A 23,079-nucleotide genomic window follows, 5' to 3' on the forward strand; every position below is an offset into this window, starting at 1 on the left:
CAGGAGGAGAAGGAGGAGGAGGAAGGAAGGAAGAATATTATGGCTGATATAATAATACTATAAAGGGTACACAGACGGCAGTGAATGTACCAGAAGAAGGAAGAAGAAGAGGAACAGGAAGAGGAGGAGGAGGAGGAGGTGAAGAAAAAGGAGAGAGAGAAATAGAAAGAGAGAAATGTTGCTATGGAATACTGTATAAGACAATTTAGAGATCGTGATAATTATGAAGTGAGAGGACGAGAGTAGGAATATGGAAGAGGAGGAAGAAAATTGATAACTTTATAGCCAGCACAGAAATAGAACCAAGAATGTGTGTTTGTGTGTGTGTGTGTATGTGTGTGTGTGTGTGTGTGTGTGTGTGTGTGTGTGTGTGTGTGTGTGTGTGTGTGTGTGTGTGTGTGTGTGTGTGTGTGTGTGTGTCTGTCTGTCTGTCTGTCTGTGTATGTATACCTTCGCTGTTCGTACCCTCATTGACCTTATGCACTTCATCTTCCACAGGTTTTCCATTGTCATGTCATTGAGGGTGGGTCCAGGTGTCGTTTGAGAGCTGCTGCAAAATGGTTTCAGAGTGTGTTGGACTGATCATTCGTGTATGAAAATGTGCGAGTATATATTGTGTACCGCATATAAAACGTATTTCATAATTTAGATATAAAAATGCATGACAAGTAATGTTAGTTTCATATCAGGGTAAGTCACTTTTTGGAACTAATTTTTGCATTCCTATAAAATTTCCGCCAAACATTTTAGTCCTGCAGGGTGTTCCTTCTCCCTGTTTTGTATGTCATTTCAAGGTTGGAGATACAATTCATCTGGAAAAAAAAAGAAGCATACACAAAATCTAGCATAACTCGTCGGCTGTTCAGGATTTCCCTCTAAGGAATATATCGTGCTGTCTAAGGGAGAGAGAGAGAGAGAGAGAGAGAGAGAGAGAGAGAGAGAGAGAGAGCATTTTATCGTGATATCATAAAAAGAATATGTTGTATAATGTTACCATGGACAGAGTATATTTTTCAGTGAGTCGGTATGTACATAAAAGCCATCACAATGCTGAGCTCATTTAGAGTCCCTTGTACAAAATAAAAGCCATCGCAGTACCGAGTGGATTGAGTCATTTGTACCTGAAAATTCATATGAGTACCGAAACAACTTATAGTCCCTTATATTTAAAAAAAAGCAATCTCAGTACCGAGTAGAATTGGACTTATACAAAAAAGCCATCATAGAACCGAGAGGATTTGAAGCCCCTTATACTGAACCTGGCACTCGGTTACTAATTCCCCTCTGCTGGCACTACTAGCAGCTTTCATCCTTGGCACCACCCGCCCTGCACTTGGCATTCACAAACTAATTTCCTTTGAGTGGCACGGCTCTCTGCAGCTACTGCCCGCTTCCCCACTTCTACGCCAGTGCCACTTGAACCACGGCAAAACACACACACACACACACACACACACACACACACACACACACACACACACACACACACACACATTTCTCCGTTTTCATCCTCATCTTCGTTTTTACTTTCTTTATCAGTATCTCTTCCTTCCTCAACGTCTTCGTCATTCTTATCATCTGCATTATTTGGCTTCATCATCATCATCATCATCATCAACATCATCAACACCCTTCCTCCCGCTAAGAAACGAGGTAGGCAGGATCTCAGAAATAGGACAAGGGAAGCATTAAAGTGAATCCAGCAAAAAGAATATTTATCTCAGCTGAAATTTATGTGGGAAGCGTGACGTGTGTTTGTGTGTGTTTTTTTTTTTTTTTTTTTTTTTTGAGGAGGAGGAGGAGGAGGAGGGGACCGTGTGTTATGGGAGGCCCGGCAGGGATCAGAAGTTCACCTTCATCATCATCATCATCAGCAGCAGCAGCAGCAGCATCAACATCACTATCATTATTATTAACATCACACACTAACGAGATAATCGATGCTAGGATGCAAGGCAAGAGAGAGAGAGAGAGAGGGATAGGGAGAGGGAGAGAGAGAAAGGGGGGGTAAGAGGGAAAAGAGAGAAAAATATCACCATAGTCATCATTTTCATCCATAATCTTCATCATTATCACTATTATCATTATCTTCATAAAAATCATTATCTACTCTCAAGACAAGGAGTGCCAGGAAATATAAGAAATCTGTAGTCATCATCATCATCGTATTCACTTTCATAATATTCAACAAGATCATCTTCATCTTTCTCTCCATCATCTTTTTCTTTATCTTTATCATTTTCCTCATGATCGCAGGTATCATAATCATCACCATCATCATCATCATCATCATCATCATCATGACGCAACTTTCCCCCTCAGATGCTGAAATACCACAGGGAAACCATTATACCGAATCCACCAAGAAAGAAAATTTATCCCAGTTGAAATTTACGTGGGAACAGAGACGTGTGTGAATTTTTTTTTTTTTTTTTTTTGACAACTATGTGTTATGGGAGGCACGACAGAGATCAAAAGTTCATTAGGGATTCCGAAATGCGAAGGAGGAGGAGGAGGAGGAGGAGGAGGAGGAGGAGGAGGAGGAGGAGAAGAAGAAGAAGAAGAAGAAGAAGAAAGAACAAGAGGAGGAGGAGGGGGAGGAGGAAGAAGAAGGTTTAATTATATATGCCTATTGACAACAGGAGGATCATTAAAACAATCTTTTTTTTATTTTAAGTCCCAGTCTTCCCCTAGAATATGACCCACAACAGTCGAAGTTCTGTCCAGGTCCCGAGATACACTGCAGGACGAAAAGGGAAACCAGACTGCACCTAACAGTCTGCCCAGTCTGATAATGGAAGTGGAAAATGTGGGATAAAAATTTACATTTTTGATGTTGCTGGTTGTTCCGGACTCTACCACCCTCCCCTACCGCCTCCACCCCATTTCTTCCGTCCCCTCCCCAGCCACTCGCCTGCTGTTTGAAAGGATGCCAGTTCGATCCAAGGCTGAAGCAGGAAACAGTTCGACTATTTGATTTTTGTTTAAGCTGATTTTACTGTTTTCCCGTAAGATCCACCGACATATTATAAAAACAAACCCATTAATACCACCACACCAGTCCTGAATGAGGGAGCAGTAACGTGAATTTGGAATGGACAGTTGGCATTAGCGACGAATTGGTGACATGTGAAGATGTGCGAAAAGTAGGGCTGCTACGCCTTAGGGAACAGACTCTCAAATATATGCCAAGAGTCAGAAACACACACAAAAATAATAAAATAAAAAATAAGCTTCCCACCCTCCACGCCCACCCCCATCACTCACATCTGCCCCCTCCCCCTTAATGTGATGCATGGAGGGGGGAGGGATTATGACGAGGGCCCGGGGCGGCAGAAAGATTAGTGTTAAAGGCGGGGTGGTTGTGGCTGTGGGGGTGGGGGTGTTGAATGGGTGGGGGGGTGGGTGTCTGTGGAGAGGATAAATGCAAGGGTGGAGTGGGGGGAGGGCTGAGGTGAGGTTGAAAACAAAAGGTGGAGACGTAGCATGAGGACTGGGATTATAGTAGAGGTGAAGAAAGAGGGAGGGGGGGGGAGGGGGAGTAGATAAACTTTGATGAGGGCTATAGGGAGAAGTCTTGGAGTAGGGGGGTGGGGTAGACGAGCTGGGATGAGAGTGAGGGCGAAGATGAGGGTGTAAAGGTTTATATCTCTGATCAGTGCAAAAATGGTGATTAATTACATTCGCGCTAAAAGGAAGAATCTTGTGTACCCAGACTCCAAAGGTGATCGAAATTAATTTAATGACAAAAGTACCGGATGAGAGAAGCTGGAATTCAGTGTTAATTAACGAGTTCTCTGGCAGTCGGAGAAGAATATTATTATAACTGATGATTCGTTTGTTCATGAATAAAGTCCATCCAAACTTTCTGGTGTTGTGTGTTGGCGCCCACCATCCACTCAGCCGATGTCGTGCTACCGTCAAGGAACTTTATTCTAGATGACTAGCCAAATAATTTCCTGTAACCCAAAGAAACCATTTATTACATTATTGGGAGCCTTATAATCAACGAGTAAATGCCTGGTGGCTTAGTAGATCACGGTGCTGCAAGCGGATTTGGCTCATAAAAGGCTTCGACTTAAGGGATAGTCGAGATTTGTTGCTTATATGATGCCACTCAGGGAAGCGGAACCGGTCATTCTTTCTTTAAATATCTGATCTCATGACCCTAGGCCTTTGTCCGCACACTCCTGATGAGCTGGTAAAAGTGAAAAAAAGCCAAATCCGTTCATAATTTTTTTAGTAGTCCTACAAACAAACAAACCAGCTTCAACAAAAACCTAACCTCCTTGGGGGAGGTAATAAAGTAAGGCTGCCATCGTAGTGAAGGGCACAGTAAACACTTTGGGAAGAGTAATTCGTGTGGTGTTAGTAAAGTAAATTACTTGGATGGCTGGCACTTATATAGAGTAACTTCAATTTGTTCTCTCTCTCTCTCTCTCTCTCTCTCTCTCTCTCTCTCTCTCTCTCTCTCTTGTCCACATATGCGTCTGTCCATCTGTTTGTTTGTGACACACACACACACACACACACACACACACACACACTCCTTTCACCCCTAAATCTGCCTCTGTGTCAGCGTATCTCTCTGTCTATCAGTCGTTGTCTTTGTCTCTGCCCCTCCCTATCTCTCTTCAACTTGTTTTCCCTCTGTCGCTCTCTCTCCCTCACCCACACGCTTAACACACACACACACACACACACACACACACACACACACACACACACACACACACACACACACACACACACACAGGCAACAAACTTCCCCCTCAAGCATGAATATCCCTCCCCCTTCTACGTTCCCTACCTGTCATAGGCAAACCCTGGGGTCGAAGTTTTCATTCCACAATTTATATTTTCTTGTATTTATCCAGGAATCCTTATCTCTTTCCATCTTTATCTCTAATCCTACCTCATCCTCTGTCTCTACATCTCTCTCACATTCAGTTCTCCTTCTTCCTTTTCTCCTTTTGTCTCTTCCTCTTGCCATCCCACTCCTACCTCTTTCCCTCCCATACACACGCAAAACACAAGCGCACACGCCAAACTTCCCCTCAAACATACATCCTCCTCTCCTCCCCATCTGTCTCTCCCTGCCCCTCCCCCTAACGCATAAATACCCCCTTACCCACCTCCCTCACGCCCCCTACCTGTCATATACAACCCGTGGTGCTGACGTCTTCATTCCACAACTTATATTTTCTTGTATGTATCTCGGCAGCTTTACGGCCTCCTTCACAACTTGCCATGGGTCCCGCTTGATGTATCCACGTTCCCCGGAGACATTCCTCACAAGTGACCATTATGTTTAAGGCAGAAGGGCCGTTCTTCTTACCGGCCTACACCCTTTATGTTTCATCTCCTCAAACCGAAGATGTAAAATATCTCTTTGTTTTTGCATGTGCAACGTACAGACGATCTTCTTTCAGCTTTGGAGGGTCGCGACAAACTGAATTGCTTGGACATAACCTTCTCGAACCCTTCACTAATTGAAATCCTTCCAGAATCATAGCGGCCACGTTAAAATAAAAGTTGCCTTACCGGGCCCGTAGCAGACGATATCACAACTTTAGGAGAGCCCCAAGTAGAGAAAGAGTTGATAATGAATATATCTAACCCCCTCCAGTTCAAACGCCTATCCTAAGTCGAAAAACACTGTCTGGAGATAGCAAAATTAAAGTAGAAAGGACTTTTTCGGGTTGAGAGGGTATAAGGAGGTCGCTCACACTTTTCTCCGTTCTACACCTATCAGCTTGCTCGGTGTATGGGGAGAGGCAAACTTTAGGTGGTTTCAATTAACGTAATGAAGGCTGTCCAGAATTGAATTAGCTTCCAGGGCCTGATATTTGGTCCCTTTGTTCCAAGCGTTCCCGTATCTAAACTACTGTTACTGTTGCTATTATTAGTGATATTACTATTGGTATTATTAGTGAATGTTATATAGGTCCTAGAATACAGCGCTTCTGTAATATTTAGTTTTACTGCTACTCCTTCTAACAATATTATCGCTACTACTACTACTACTACTACTACTACTGTCCCCACTCTCACTGCAGCTGTTAATTCTACTTACTGCTCCTACTCCCCATCCTCATCTCAGTCCTGTTCCAGTAAAAAAAAAAAACTCATCAGCTACTACTACTGCTGGAAATTCAATCATTCCAGAGGCCCTCTAATCAGACACTCCAAAAACACAACTACGCAGTCTTTTTTCTTTCTTTCTTTTTTGCTACGTTAGACCAGAGTTGGAAAACGAACAGATCTACATACTTCGAATTTCCGAGAACCAGTTTCCAGGCACTTCTACAAAATACGGTACATCATCATCATCATCTTCATCATCATCATCATCATCATCAACATCGTCATCATCATCATCATCATCATCATCATCACCATCATCGTCATCATCATCATCATCATCATCATCATGATCATAATAGTAATAATAATAATAATAATAATAATAATAATAATAAAATAATAATAATAATAAATATCCAAACTCTAATTCCCATCAGAGAAAAATGAAGTGGAGTCCAAAGAAATAAACCTTTTATAGGGGAGCTTCAATTTGTTCCTCTCTGTCTGTTTGTCTGTCTGTCTGTCTGTCTGTCTGTCTGTCTGTCTCTCTCTCTCTCTCTCTCTCTCTCTCTGTCTTTTTTCGATCACTGTAGGAAAACGAGCAAATCTACGTAACGTACGAAAAAAAGGAAATTCCGAGAGCCGTTCAATTAGAGGTGGTCATTCTCTAGCGTCCAGTCATCATCATCATCATCATCATCGTCATCGTTATCATCATCATCATCATCATCATCGTATATAATTGTTTTCCTCGTCATCATTGTCATTGTCATCTTACTCGTAGGCGTCATCATTATCATCACCATCATTAGGACTACTGGCATCACTGTCGCCATAACTATCATAAATCATCACTTTATCATCATCATCATCATCATTGTCATCGTCGTCGTCGTAGTAATCATCATCATCATCAGGCCCCATTTCCCCACTTTATGGCGGGGTGGGTTAGAATCACAACAAATAATGTTGAACAGAAACTTGATATTGTTTACGTAAGAGGAACTTGGAATTGCCTACGTAAGGCAAAAGTTGCTACAGTTCTCATATGAGCCAAGAAAAGACAGGTGGCGTAACAAATTTTTCCTTTTTTCTCTTTTTGTCAAGAAAAATGGCAAGAAATGTTTTGAACCCTACAAGACGATGTTTATATTCTGTTGTTCTTGTTACCACCAGATTATGTATTTATTTTTTCTTTTATTTCTGAACGCTTAAGGTTTTTTATTCAGCTTATGGTTAGGGAATGATGACGATGACGACGGCGAAATCATAAAGAATGTGTGATAATTAAATACTCCTTCTATGATAGCTGATAGATAGAGGAAGGCGCTTTAAAAAGTATTGAAAAACAGCAAGGAAAAAATATAATACCTCTCAGTGTGACAGCTCAATAGGGGAAAGTACTGAGAAATATAATAATGTGTAAAGAAGAGATGAATAAGCAGAATCCATAGAGTAACCTAGGCTGTGAAAAGTAAAAAATATTGAGATGTAGTCCAGGGCACCATTATGGAAATACAGGAAGGGGGAATGTCTCAGTAAATATGACCCCAAAGCCACACCACACCCATGGATGACTCAGTTTGAAGCGTCCCATCCAACTTCGTTTCTGTTTTCCCCTGCTTCGTCTTTCAGTTTCTTTTTCACCTTTTTCACTGCTCTTTCTTTTTTTTCCTGACTTCACTCTTCCGGTTTTTCCTCTCTCTTCTTCTGTCTTAGTCTCTGGCTTCTCTACTTTCTATATCTCTCTCCCTTTCCTTTCTAACCTCCTTCTGTACTTTCTTGCTCAAATTCCTTATTCCCTAATGCTTTATCTTCTCCCTCATTTCTTCCTCTCTCCCTTGTCTCATTTGCTTCCTTATCCATTTCTCCTTGTTTTTCAGTCCTCTTGTTTTGACTGTTTCTGTTTCTTATGCTTCAGTACTTCAGGACTTTCTACCTCAGAGCTTCTCCCTTCCTTCTGCTTCACTGCCATCCCTCCTCCAGCTTTCCCTACTCTCTCTCCTCTCCTACCCACCCCCCTTTACTCCACTATTTTCTTTTCATGGATTGTCTCTTTCCTTTTCCTTAACGTAGTCTTCAATATTTCTTTTTCTCCCTGTTTCGTTGCACTGTTCATTTTTTACTCATCTGTTTTTGTTTCACTGATTCATTTTATTTTCCTTTACCTTCCCCCCGCCTCTTTTTTTCCCGTACTACTGTTCTCCCTCTTGTTTCCTTCCCCTTTCCTTCTCTTCAGTCCTCCTGCTGTGTGTCTTTCTATTTCTCTTTCTCTTCCCCTGTCTATCATTTTCATTGCTCCTCTTCCTCTGACACCATTTTCCTTCTGTTTCAGTTCCCCCTCTTCATTTTCTTTATTTCCTCATTCCTTCTTCACTTCTCTCTCTCCAGTCCTTATACTTCACTGCTTCTGTTTCTTCTGGGCCACTGCTTTGTTTCCTTCTTCCTAACCGCTTCCCTGTTCCTTCTGCTTCACTGCTCCTCTTCCTCTTCCTTTCCTTCCCCATCAACTCTCGTCTCATTTTACTCCTGTTCCTTCCACCTTTCTTTCCTTCCTACCCACATACCTCACTTCTATCCTACCATCACCTTTAGTACTTTTCCTACTTCTGCTTTCTTTCTTTCTCTCTCTCTCTCTCTCTCTCTCTCTCTCGTGAACCAATCATTCTTTTCTTCTTATGTTTCCTTTCTTCTTTAATTTCTCTGCCTCAAACTTTTCTGCTTCGGTTATTTCTTTCACATCTTTTCGCATCCTTGTTACCTTGTTTCATTTTGTTTCGTTTTCCTGCGACCTTGTTTCATTTTGTTTCGTTTTCCTCACCTTTTCCTTCCCTTCCTTTTCGCTGTTTCAATTTTTCCTGTTTCAGTCTCTCTCTCTGTCTCTCTCCCTTTTGTAACAATTTTTCTCCTTTCCCTGTGTCAGCATTTTTTCCCTCCAAGCATATACTGTATAGTCGTACCTACATTCTCTCTCTCACTCTCTCTCTCTCTCTCTCTCTCTCTCTCGCTTCACTACGTCTCCTCCCCATGGTATAGGCTAACGATCATTCATCCTTTTTCAGAGTCGTATTTTGTATTCATAACGAAAAGGAATGACAGGAAGAAAGAAGGAAAATTATGTGGAAAAATTCTGAGAAAAAAGGAAAGAAGAAAGAAAGAAGGAAGGAGAAATATATGAGAATTATCAGACCTACTACAGGTAACTCATTCATTACGATTGGGTTGAAAAAGGCAAGAATTAAATGAGAGAGAGAGAGAGAGAGAGAGAGAGAGAGAGAGAGAGGATAATGTGCAGAATAATAAATAAATAAATAAATATGAGAAGAGCAAAAACAGCATTTGTTTTCCTCGACGTAAAAAGAAAAATGTCGAAATGTGATCAGCGAGATTTTTTTTTTTTTTGCGATGGATGTGCATTGGAAAGACGTGTGAATATATTCCCCTCTAGATACATTGATCAAAAGACTCCAGTGTGTAAGAGAGAGAGAGAGAGAGAGGAAGGGAGGGAGGGAGGGAGGAAGGGTGCTGAATATATATGTATGTGGGTGTAGGCGAAGATATTGAACGCTTAAAAATAAAACTTTCATACAGGAAGCGAGGAAGGCAACACACCCAAGCTTTACACAGTGTCACATCCTTCATATTTTGTCTTTAACTGAGCTGTGTGTATCCAGGAGAGGAGAAAAACACTTCATTTGTAGCGGCGAATGTGTTTCTTTTGTGTTTTCTGTTTTGTAGAGTATCGGTATGTTTATAGTCATCTGTTCGCCCATCCGTCCATCCATCCATCCATTCATTTGGCTCTCTGTCCATCCATCCATCCATCCATCTTTCCTTCCTTCCCTCCTTCCATCCATTTGCTCAACCATTCGTCTGGCGGTAGCAAGAATGAAAAGAAAAATGTACTCAAGGGAAGAATTTATGGAGAACGTTGCTAATGATTTTCTCTTTCTCTCTTACCTTTTCAGAACAAGGTAGCCTCTCCGACACCTGCAGAAAAATCGTCTGCCCATACCAAAGACGACATAAACAAGACCTCACCGCACTTCAAAAAGGTAAATATTGTTTGATTTAAATACTCTGTTTTTTGCTCTCACAGTTAGATTGCTAATTAGTGGTGGCGTGAAATTCGAGGAGCCTTAGTTATGGGGTACGATCGAGTCTCCTTGGTTTTTAGTCAGATTAAACCGACTATACCTAATGTTTTTTCTTTAACGGGTAGATATTTCTGTTTGGAAATTATACCTATGATAGATTATTTAAACACACACACACACACACACACACACACACACACACACACACACACACACACACACACACACACACATTATTTCCTTCACACCCAATGATGACATATCTGAGGCCAATATTTCGCATCCACCCTGCCATCACTCAGTGCGACATCTTGGCAGTATTTAATCACTTATTACGAGTTCAGTGACAAGTTGCCTTTTTAATCCTCCCTCAAGAACTCCCACTCAGAATCTAATACAAAAAGTAACTCCCATTTAAGATCTAATTCAAATGGTAATCAGTATTCCTTCTTGCTTACATAACTTTGCCCAAACTCCTCGTATCGTTTACGCTCCATTTTTACTACTTGAGTTACTAACCTCTCGATCAAAGAGTCATGAGTTAGATAAGAATAAATTTTACTTCTTGTACTCGTTCATTGTGGTATTCGTAATTTACAAGGCAGTTTTGTCATCAATTTTTCCCATATATGTAACCTTGAACTGGTACATTTGTCTGAACTGAACAAAATCATCTGGCGTTATCCTGAAGGCAATAACTTATGAAATCTACAGCAGGGAAATAATTAGCCGAATTTAAATGCTAGGATAACGTTGGGTGAAGAAAAATCGTTTGATGTTAGCGAGGAAAAAAATCCGTCAGCAGCAGCGAAGACGTGAAAAGATCGATCATTATTGTTTCAGCCAGTCTCATGCTTAAATCACCTCAAACATTGTCGGAGCTTGCGCAAAGACTTGAGACGGAGGAGAGATATTGCAGATTAACAGTTATGGCTCTTTTGTCTCGCTCTCAGCCAAGTAAAGTTGCCTGCCGTTAACTGGAATAGAATGCCAGAGCTGTTTCAACCACGAAAGAGTTACGGCAATAATCGATAAACCATCACATCATTTTCCCCAGTTATTCAAGATCCACAGAGACAATTCTGAGCTTGCGACGAAATATTCTCTTGCTTAAGGGACTCTATCTTAGCTGAGTAACATCTACTAGATATATTCCTACCACGAGAGTTGAAGGGAATGATTGACAACTTTTAGTACCCCACATAATTCGCAGCAGTTACTCAAGATCCACAAAGAAAACTCTGAGCTTGCCGCCAGGACTTCAGACGGAGGCGAGATGGGGCAGATTAAACGCGGCAAAGTTGGGACAAAGTCGCTGCTGTGCCGGCCGGATGACGAACGAGCAAACAATATAATATGAATGTGGATGATGAATAATGGACGACCGGTGGGAACAGAGTGATGAATGAAGGATAGTGTGAGGAGCAAGGAAGAGTTTGGTGAAGGAGAAAATGGAGAGTTTATGGGAGGAGGAGTAGGAAATGGAAGAGCTTGAAGGAGGGGGAGGAGAAGAGGAAGAGTTTAAAGGAGGAAGAGTAAGGTTCACAGAAGAAGAGAGGTAGAATTCAAGTGGTTTGGAGATGTGATCCAGTTTCTGAAATGACGAGAGTTCGGTCCTAGACTGGGGTAGGGAAGTGTCTGATGAACTTCACGCATTCATAAAAACAGCTCTGCTAATACAGTTACAGCAGGCCTGCATGAGACACCCCCGGAATGTACTCATTATGATCGGTGTGTATCAGTGCTGAGATAGTAACATGTGAAGGCTTGTAGCATGGAGGACTGCCTCAGAGACTGGACATTCAAACCTGTGACCGGAGTCGCAAAATAAAAATGTAAAATAAAAAGAAAAGGAAGGGTAAGAGTTTGTAGAACCGGGAGGGGGAAGCGGGATGGAAAGCAATACATGAAGGATGAGCGTCGGTGAGCGAGTGAGATGAGGGTGAGGCGAGGTGAGAGAAAGGGAGAGAGGGGAATACAGAAGTGAGGTTGTGAATATGATGAAAAACCTGGCGGAAAAAGTGTTGGGTATATATATGTATAAGGTATACAAAAATATTCATCAGAGGAAATGTAAGATATATATATATATATATATATATATATATATATGTGTGTGTGTGTGTGTGTGTGTGTGTGTGTGAATTTACCAGACACAGAGTAAATACAACTACAGAGCTGCCGTAAAGTCTGGAAACAGGAAAATCTAATAGAAGAATTATACTTTACGCACATAGTGAAATTGTGTTCGCTGTGAGAATGTGTGTATAATTCTTACACATCAGCAATTTGCGCCACCGTGAAACAAGAGTCAGGGAGATATAAAGTCGTGTTTTGTTCCAATGCGGTGGGGTGGCAAAGGGTATTACACTCAGGCTCCTGCATATGCTCAGATGGACATAAAAGTTCCGGCGTTAGTTCCAGTATTAGCACTCAAACGCTTATAACTCCACTTTCGCTTAATAAAATCGTCTGTCGTTATCTGGTACAGAAATGTTAAAGTTACCCCAGCGATGAGATAGTTAATGGTAACAGTATTAACAGTTTCAGGTTCCTAAGACTCACTTTCAGCTGAATAAAATCGAATGCGTCAGCTGAAATAGATTACTAGAATTATCCTGACCATAAGAGGCGTAATAGTAATAGTATTAGCAGTCTCAGATTCTCGTGAGTCATTCGTAGCACCATAATTATAATAGTCTGGAGATGATCCACGCTACATTACTCAGGTCCCGTTCGATAGCGGTAAGTGACACAGAAAATGCATATGTTGCGTGAATTATATTTTCTGTAATTACTCGTTTCAAGATTTTATGGCCACTGTTTGTAGTGATACGTAATTCATATGTTACAGCAACAAGAACCAAATGGCAATGGTAGCACCGTCGCATTGTGTTTTTTTTTTTTCCGTTCCTGTAAAATTTTCTTTTCAGATTTTATTCCTGCAAAGTGTTGCGTCTGCATATTTCCTTGTACATGTAGTTGTCCTGGGTTCCGGAGGGTGGGAGAGAGCCTTGTATTTTTGCGTCGTAGTCCTAAGGCTTTCTCTTAAAACCAATGCCGGATCACCAGGAAAAGATCGTGAAGTCTGTTTGATTCATTCATACGTGTAGCTTTAACTCATCATCTCTACCCTATTTCCCACCACCACATAGGGGTGCGAGGGACCCAGAAACAGGACCAAGAAAGTGTGCGTGTGGTAGTAAGACGCCACATCTGAGGAACTGCATATGACTTGTGTGTGTGTGTGTGTGTGTGTGTGTGTGTGTGTGTGTGTGTGTGTGTGTGTATGTGGACCGAAGTTGGGTTGTCCCGGTAAATTAAGTACACAGTCTCCCCGGAAGACAAATTAAGCCGGCACCGTAAAACTGGCCTGCACTTAATTGAGGCTGGTTGAGGAGAAAACTTGGTGAATCAACAGTTCAAGTTGGAAATTTGGAATGCCTGGTTGTGGTTGAGGTGGCAGAGCGTTTGAGCCCCCCTCCCTCTCCCTCCCCTGAGTCCGACGAAGTGCTTTGATCTTCCTTATGCTGTTACCAGAGAATATGACTCAAATTAGAAAAGTCCTCTACGAGTAAAGGGGATTAAAGAATGGAGAAGGGACATCATCCATTTTCCCCAGTACGATGTCTCTTCCTGAATCAAATCGTCTGGATAAAATAGCAATAAGATATAAATACGTTACTGAATTGAAGAGGGTAACAACTTCTCTCCTAGTCATTAAAATCGTCATGGCCTAACCATAATAATTTACGGACTACTAGCTGAAGAAATTAACCTGTTGAAAGGCTTAGTTCAAATATTATCGTCTGGAGACAACAGTAATGGTCTTAATATTCATGTGTGGTAAAGTAACTCGATAATTGTGAAGTGTAAATATTCAGAAAAATTCGCATAAGAAGCGCTAGGCAGCCTCAGAAGCCGCCGAGATTATAGCTGTGTGTGTGTGTGTGTGTGTGTGTGTGTGTGTGTGTGTGTGTGTTTCGCCTGGTAAAAGCAAATATAATTATAGTTATCACTGCGGAGCACGGCAGTCTTCGTTAGCGGCTGATGATAGAACCAGCTTCAAGGCTCTGAAAACTGCTGATTACGAAATACACAATTAACTTTCTTTGCTCGAACGTGGAAAGTCACTCGTTATATTTCTTATTGACTTTAATATTTGTTAATTTATTTTCTATATGAGGTGGACGAGTGATTGTTTTTAATATAAAGCATAATCTACATATTTTTAATTTGTAGCCTTTTTTTTTTTTTTCAGGCTAGTTACACATAATGCTCCAGTTATTGCAGATGTTGATGGCCAGTTAATATAGCCTAAGAATTGAAGAAATTAACCCCCTTCACAACGATGACGCCTTTTGCACTTAATTTTTGCTATTTTCAGACGGCTTTATTAAGGTTCAGAGACACTTTTGAACAAAACTGGTCGAATATAGCCTTCATTAACACCATCGTTACTTGAGATACGTCCGTAGGTGAAAAGAATCCCCTATGGTACCTAAAATATATAACAGAATTGCGCCATCACACTGAAGGAATAAACGTACCGCCAAACTATCTTCAGCCGTAATTGCAGACTTCGCCAATTAAGCAGGGAAATCAACAGGACGTGGTTATTTCAGAGCCAAAGGTGGGAGTTCATTAATGGGCGTCCATGTCAGGTGAAAAACCCATGATTACTCTTGAGTTTGTCCTTGTGCCAAATACAGGTGATGTGGATGGATTTGCTGATAGAGAATTTCGAGTTCAGGCGACTAATCCCTCTTCAGTGTGTTTTCTGAATCTGAATTTAATCGCCTGTCATCATTATCTTCTCCATCTGCCTCTTCTTTTACTTCTCCATCTCCTTCTCTTCATCATCATCATTATCATCATCATTATTAGAACCACCATCCTTCTCTTACTCCTCCTTCTCCTTCCTTTCCTCCTCCTCATTATCATCATCATCATCATCATCATCATCCAGACCTTTTTCCCCAGCTATGGATGAGGAAAACGTAATAGTCTGTCAGTTGCAAAAATAAAACAAATCATTATCGTAAGGAAATCGCGACCACTCCTGAATTTCTCCTTATGCCAAATGCAGCTGACGTGAAATGAGATGCTAATGGAGAATTCTGATATCATAATCGATTTTAGGTCATAAACTATGTCAGTCAGTTTCTATCAAAGCGTTTTTTTATATCAAAGTGTTCCAGGGGATGGTTGGTAATAAATACTTTTGGAGGTGATACCGGCATATTGATAAGAGTGTTCCTTAAACAGCATAACTCTCTCTCTCTCTCTCTCTCTCTCTCTCTCTTTCTCAGTACGACACGATGGCGTCTTTTTTATACTTTTTTCACTTTCATTCAGTTTAGGGAAGACCTCTTGAATTGAAAGGGTTGGTAATAATCACATATACACTATAGTTCATTTGTGATTATATGAGTGTCTAGCCTTATACTATGGAAATAAACTATGGAAATATAGTAGTAGTAGTAGTAGTAGTAGTAGTTGTTGTTGTAGCAGTAGGAGTAGGAGCAGTAGTAGCAGTGGTATTAAAAGTAACAAATATACCCGTGTGAACAGAGCAAAATATCTCGTGTCAGGAACTTTGTCGGTGGCTTAATCCAATTCATAAACAATTAGGCTGGAGGGTGGCTAATTTAATCACCTGTTTAGGGCTTGTCAACGCTAAATGGAGGCCCGCTTGGCGTTTTGTGGTTATTTATTTACGTGCAGCGTAATGAAGGACCGTGAATGGAATTGGTTTATAGTGAAGTGGGGGAAGTTGGGGGTTGATTAAGTTATGCGTTATTATTTATTCTGTGTTTATTGTTTACCTGCAACGTAATGAAGGACCGTGCCAGGAAATTGTTTATAGTGAAGTGGGGGAAGTTGGGGATTGGTTAAGTTTTTCGTTATTACCGTATTTATTTTGTGTTATTATTTGAAGTAGGCAGCTGTTCGTGGATTTTATTTATGGTGCATTGGGAGATTTTGTTTACGCATATATTTTTACTATTGTGTTTTTATATTATTTTTTATTGTATTAGTATTGTTCTGTATTTTATTGATTTTATTTTGTGTTATTCTATTTTCTATTACGGTATATTTATTATATTTACCATATATTGCTCTAGATCTACATTATTTTTATTTATAGATTTTATTTTGTATATTTTATGGGTCAGGTGGCATGATGATGATGATGATGATGATGATCATCATCATCATCATCATCATCATTATTATTACATTATCACCACCACCAGCAACATCATCATCATCATCATCATCATCATCATCATCATCATCATCACCACCACCACCACCATCATCATCATCATCATCAACATCATATTCATATTCATCACCTCAACCCTATTTCTGTGTAAGAAATGAGATAGTTCGAATTTTTATCACCAGGTGCATAAAAATCAAGGTAAAATTAAATCAGATTTTTCCCCCAACACAATATTATGCTCCTGCAATAATAGAACGTGAGACCGTGTTCCTGGAAGAGAGAATAATATTAAAAGGGGGGGGGGAAGAGAGAGAGAGAGAGAGAGAGAGAGAGAGAGAGAGAGAGAGAGAGAGAGAGAGAGAGAATATATTGATCATTTCAGTCCAAGTAGGTCTTTTTTTTTTTTTTTTTTTTGTTCTTACTTTCAGACGATTTTCTTCAGCTTAAGAAGGACCCTTACAAGTAAAGGGGTTAATGAAGGCTATAACTAATCCCTCCAGCTGGAAAAACAAAACAAAGACGTCATTTTAGGGGCTAATGTGACGTTATATTGTAAACGCAGAAAAATGTATTCGTGGCAACAATATATTACATCCAGAACAGTGTCCAGGAAAATTATCTTAAACGTTACAGATTTGGTAGAGTGTTGTAGCCGTGGTGAAATGTTGGAAACGTGGTCAGATGTTGTAATCGTAGTGACTTGTTGAAACGGCAGCGAAATGTTTCCAGCACTGCGAAATGTTACCAACGTAGCGAGCTGTGTCAAACTTTAGCGGGCCCCGTAGGTAATGAGTGGCTGGCGAAACTCACCTCCAGAAACCGACTCTTGCACGCCAGCTGTTGCAGGCAGTTGGTGGGGGTGATGGATGCAAATCGCTGGGGTGACTGGCTCCCATTGTTCCTAATCATTACCCTAACTGCTTCAGCTAAAATTATGGGACGTTGCTTGAGAGATCTCGTAACTCTTCTACATCAACGATTTATTTTGCCTGTAGCACCGTATTCTCGTTGGTGGGGTAACTGATACAAACTGCCTGGGTGATTGGCTCTGCATGCACCAGATTATTACCCTAACTGGCCGACTTAAAGTTATGGGATGTTGCTTGAAAGATATACGTAGCAATTACCCGTCTGCGATTGACTTTGCAAGTATCACCGTATTTCTTGTTGATGGGAGCGACTGATGCAAACTGCTGGGGTGATTGCTTGTTCCTAATCATTACCCTACCTGCCTGAGCGAAATCATGTGACGTCGGATTTCTGACTGACTGAAGCAGCTTATTTATGAATTAATGCATGTTTGGTGGTTTAATAGAATCGTCTGATGTGGATAAGATAAATAGCGTAAAGATAGTGATGGTGTTAGAGCGGGACGCCTTAACGTGGTGGAACTGAGCTGCCTGGTAATACAAACGTCCCTCACCTCCCTCCTTAACCCCCAAAAGGAGGTTGGTGGATGGCAGGAGGACAACTTCAGCCTGCAGTCAACCGGGTTCGCGTTCACATGACGCTGGGACCACAATAGCAACATCATCAACAACAACAACATGATAGTGATGATGAACAGGAGATGACGAGCACGACGATGACGATGATGATTATAAAGACGAAAACGACGAGAAGACAAGGAGGACAACTTACAACTGCATCAACCATTAACAAAATAAACAGTGACAGTGGTGGTTGTGGAGGGGGGTTCCTATAAATTCTGGACATTTGCAACAACACGAGACAAACCTTGCAACTCTCTCTCTCTCTCTCTCTCTCAAATAATGAAGACCACCACACACACCTGTCATCACACCTGTCCAATTCATAACACGTCGCTCGGGCTCCATCAATCCGATATTTGGCACAGCGGATACGAAGTTGTAATATCCGCTCTGCATGTGGGTTGGTGAATACGGAATTAACACGGCAACGCGGCAGTCGAGTGGATATTTGCAAGGGCAGGAGTCCAGAGCCGTGCAATTATTTCTGTATCAGGTCCGAATTCAGAGTGATAAAGGAAACTTCGTTGCACCACTTTATGAGTTATTTATTCTGCACTTCCGTATCGTCTTCCGTGTTGCTGATGGGAACTGTGTCGATATTAAAACGATATAAACGACTTGGAAAAAAAAAAAACGCCAAGGAGTAATAAATCGCTTACAAAATAGTGCCACGAACACTCCCATGCGACTTGGAATACGACCCAAGCTTGAGATTCACAAACAGCCTTACTATCCTTTCTTCTCGTAGCAGAGATTCGTTTTTGACGGAAGAATAAGACATGGAAAAAGAGCTGAGGTATTTCTACTTTGGGCAAGAATTCATAGGGACTTACGATAATTTTCTTTTCGTTACTAAGAACTATTTTTGCAGGAAATACTAGCTAGGGATATTTTTACGGTTCCCCAATGTACCTTCCCTGTATCATTTTCATCTCATCTTCTCTCTTTCTCCCCCCTCTTTCTCTCTCATTACCTTCCCCCTCCCTCCACAATAACCCATTTACCGCCACCCTTCCACCCTGAGTCTCTCCACACCTCAGTTCCCTCCACTTAACCCCTCCAGTACCTCCTCCAAGCCTAATTTCCTTACCCCCTCACCCTTTCTCTCTCACCCCCACCCCTCTCTTCCCCCTCCCCCATCCCTAGTAACACCGATTTCTCTCCCTCCTAGCACAGAGACTTGCACACACACACACACACACACACACACACACACACACACACACACACACACACACACACATGCGCTCTTCCACGTACTCTGTCTATTATATTAAGGCCAGACCACGCAAATGGAATCGTTAGGTCTCTAGGGTACGTGTATTTATGTAACACACACTCTCTCTCTCTCTCTCTCTCTCTCTCTCTCAGTTCACCATTCTCACTTTATCTTTCTCGAAAAAAAAAAAATCCCAATCCCCTCTCCCTTTCCCCCACCACCTCCTCATCTCCGTTTCATTTCCCTTTCCCCTCCCTCCCTTCCTTGACCCAGAGAACCTGCCTGCCACAGTTTCACGTGTATCCTTAACCCCATCTCTCCTGAAGTCACTCTCAGCAAAATATCTCCATTCCATCTTGCATTTCCCCTGCATATACACTTTCTCATTTGGTATCAGACTATCATTTCATCCCCTGAAGGCAACCTCAGTTCATTTTCCCCATCCATATCTCTCTTCCAGGCACTTATATCAACACAAAAATCCCGAAATCCCTCTCCATTTCTCCCACCACTTCAGTCTTGTATCCACATCCCGTTAACCCAAACACCAACCCGCCTACCTACATTGTGACATGTATCCTTCCATCTGATTCCCTTTTCCTCATCCCATTATCCGTGTGTGCATCCCTCCAAGCTCCCCATCCCACTTACATTCTTCCCCCTGAACCAACTCCCAGGTCACCATTTCCCTTCAGTACCCCTCATTAAAACACAAAATCCTCATCCCACAGTTTATTTCCGCTAGCACTTCCCTATCTCGGTTTGATTTCCACTGTCCTTCTCTCCCTTCTCTGACCCAAATAAACCGCTCACCTACGTTCTGACGCGTATCCTTCATCTCATTTCTCTTTCCGGATGTCCCCCTCAGCAAATATTTCCTAACCCTCCTTTCCTTGCCCCTGCACATATCCATCCAAACATCTTCTCCCTTTGTGTTTTCCTTCTGTACACACTCCCACTCTACATTCCCTCTGAAGCCACTCACGACAACACAAAAATCCCCATCACTCGCTCCATTCTCCCTGCCACCTTCCAGTCTCGATTCCATTTCCCCTCTGACCCAGACAACAGCCCTTCCACCTACATTCTGACATGTATCCTTCAACCCATCGATCTCTACCTTCTTCGATTTTCCTTACATACATTCTTCCCTAGCTCCCCTTCACCTGTTTTCCCCTGGACCCTCTCTCAATTCATTATTACTTTGCCTTTTCTCCAACCATTCCCCAGGTCACCTTCCAGATCGTCTTCTGTTCTGCTCACACCAGCACTAAAAATACCCACCCCCCTCTCCATTTCTCCAACCACTTCCCAATCTCAGTTCCGTTTCCTCCCCTAACCCAAACACCAACCCTCCCACCTTCATTCTGACGTGCATCCTTCAGCCACACAAACATTCTGCTGGGGTTTCGCGGGTGGACAGGAGCCTTCCACCCTTCCACACTCATGGCAGGAGGTGGTGGAGTAAAAAAAAAAGTTTGCAATATCGTGCGCCAACATAAATAAAAATCTAATCAAGCGGATGTTTTGACAGAGGCGGCAGCAGGTGTGATGGTGGCCCTGTATTGGTGTGGGTGTGTAATGTGTGTGTGTGTGTGTGTGTGTGTGTGTGTGTGTGTGTGTGTGTGTGTGTGTGTGTGTGTGCTATGAATTTTCACATCTCTCAGTTGTGTCAAATGTTTGAAAATATGCCATGAGCATTGTGCGTTTACACACACACACACACACACACACACACACACACACACACACACACACACACAGAATATAAATAAAAGAGTAACAAAATAACACTGGTACGTTCAATACACCCATCCTCGCACATCAACATCTACACACGTTTTCTCTCTCTCTCTCTCTCTCTCTCTAATTCTCCAGGCTTTAGGTACCTATATTTACACACACAGACACAGCTCTCACAACTGAGAAAGTATGTGTACCTGTATATCACACACACACACACACACACAAACACACACACACACACACACAATAGCATGTGTTTGAAATAGCTGATTGTGGACTTTAGCCTTGAAATTTTGCAGCACGTTGCTACAGTTTTCAGCTCTCTCGTTTCAGGAATTCTCGAAACATTTACTAAGCACTGTATGATTTTGAGATAAATTTCTTTCAGTCATATTGTTAGAGTGGGTTAATTATCGTCGTCATTACACTCTTGAGCATTATCCGTATCAAAATCGTCATGATTTAGTAGGAGTAAGAGGAGGAGGAGGGTTTGTTGTAGTGGTTGTGATATTTTTTTAAAGCCTCTCCAGTATTTACATAATTTAAAGTGCAAGTGATGTATGGCAGTTTGTAAGATATGATGCGTTGTGGAACTACCTGATTTGCATATTTACCTTTTTTTTTAAATATCATATATCATGCCCAGTGACTTCTATACTGCTCTTGTTTTCCATTTTTTATTGACACTGGTATTTTGTTTCAGCAAGATGGATTCTTATGTTTTACTTTTCCTTTCTGTAGACTGTTTTCTTTGTTTTCGTGGAGATTTTTCACTAGGGGTATCATCTAAGTTGAATAGAAATAATTTAATTTGCATCTCTTTTCATCATCATTATCGTCATCATCGTCATCATTCCGTCTCTTTTTCTCACCAGTAGAGTGGATAAGGCAGGATCTAGAAAGCAAGGAAAGGGAAGAATATGATAGTAGAAGAACTAATCAACAGCATGCCCCATGAAATGAGCCACACATCCATTCATTCACCTTTCAAGCCCAGGAATCCTGGCTCCGTTTCTCAGGCACACCTTTCCTTTCCAGACATGGCTTCATAATTACCTGTAACACGGAAGAGAGAGGGATACCCTTGTCATGCACTCTCACAAAATTAATACAACCAGCTCGATCTCCTGTCACTTCCTTAGCCGCATCAGCCTCCTTACCTCTCTTTCTCACACACTCATTTACCGTATCTATCCACCGTCTTCTTGGCCTACCACGCCTCCTCCCACATTCAGACACACTCACATACATCCTCTTCACCATTCTGTTTATCTCCATTCTAACGGTAACAAAAATATAATGAAAGGTACATGATGGTACTGGAGGTATTAAATGGAAGTCTAAGTTTTACCCTTATTTTTATATATCGTTTCCTTGTTGTTTTAGTCCTGTGTGTGTGTGTGTGTGTGTGTGTGTGTGTGTGTGTGTGTGTGTGTGTGTGTGTGTGTTGCCTAGTACCCCAGTAGTGGTGTTGACATACTATTATCAATGCAAATTCTCATAGCCTATATATGTGTTTTCGAGGGGGTGGCTATATATGCAAAGTAAATTATATTCCTAAAGAGATTTGCATACTCCATACTCATAAGCACTTAGTCTCCACACCCATTCAAACCAAGGACGCAAGGTGGTTTATATCATCTTACTCCTACTTCTTCTAGACGATTTTATTCAGCTTTAATAAGGCTTTTCGACCTGGAGGGGTTAGTTACAGTCTTCGGTAACCCCTTCAGTACTAGAGGCCTTTCCTAAGCTGAATGAAAATGTCTGGAAGGGGCAAGAATAAAAGAACTAAATGCATCGCCAGACTCGGAGTAAAATTTTTCTTTATGACTATGATTTTTTTTTTCTTTTCAGACGGTTCTTTAACCCATTCGTGGTTGGGTTATCTCGATGATTTTATTCCATGTAACGAAGACGATTTGTTCCACTAAGAGTAGCCCATACTAATTACTTTGGGGAGGCGGTGGCTCAATCGGTAGAGAGGTGGCCTGCAGTCCTAACGGACCCAGGTTCGAATCCCAGCTGGGGCAGGGAACAGTTTAAGGATTTGAATTTATTAAAAATCAGGCTTTACTGATCTACCAGAAGACCCGCCGACATGTCGTAAAAATACCCCCGCTAATACCAATACACCAGTCCTGTATGAGACAGCCCTAGCATGTATTCAATATGGACGGTGGGTGTTAGCGCCGAAGTGGTGAC

The sequence above is a fragment of the Coenobita brevimanus genome, chromosome 66, assembly GCF_032717465.1.
Source record: "Coenobita brevimanus isolate Jiangsu-jjx chromosome 66, ASM3271746v2, whole genome shotgun sequence".
Taxonomy (NCBI): Eukaryota; Metazoa; Arthropoda; class Malacostraca; order Decapoda; family Coenobitidae; genus Coenobita; species Coenobita brevimanus.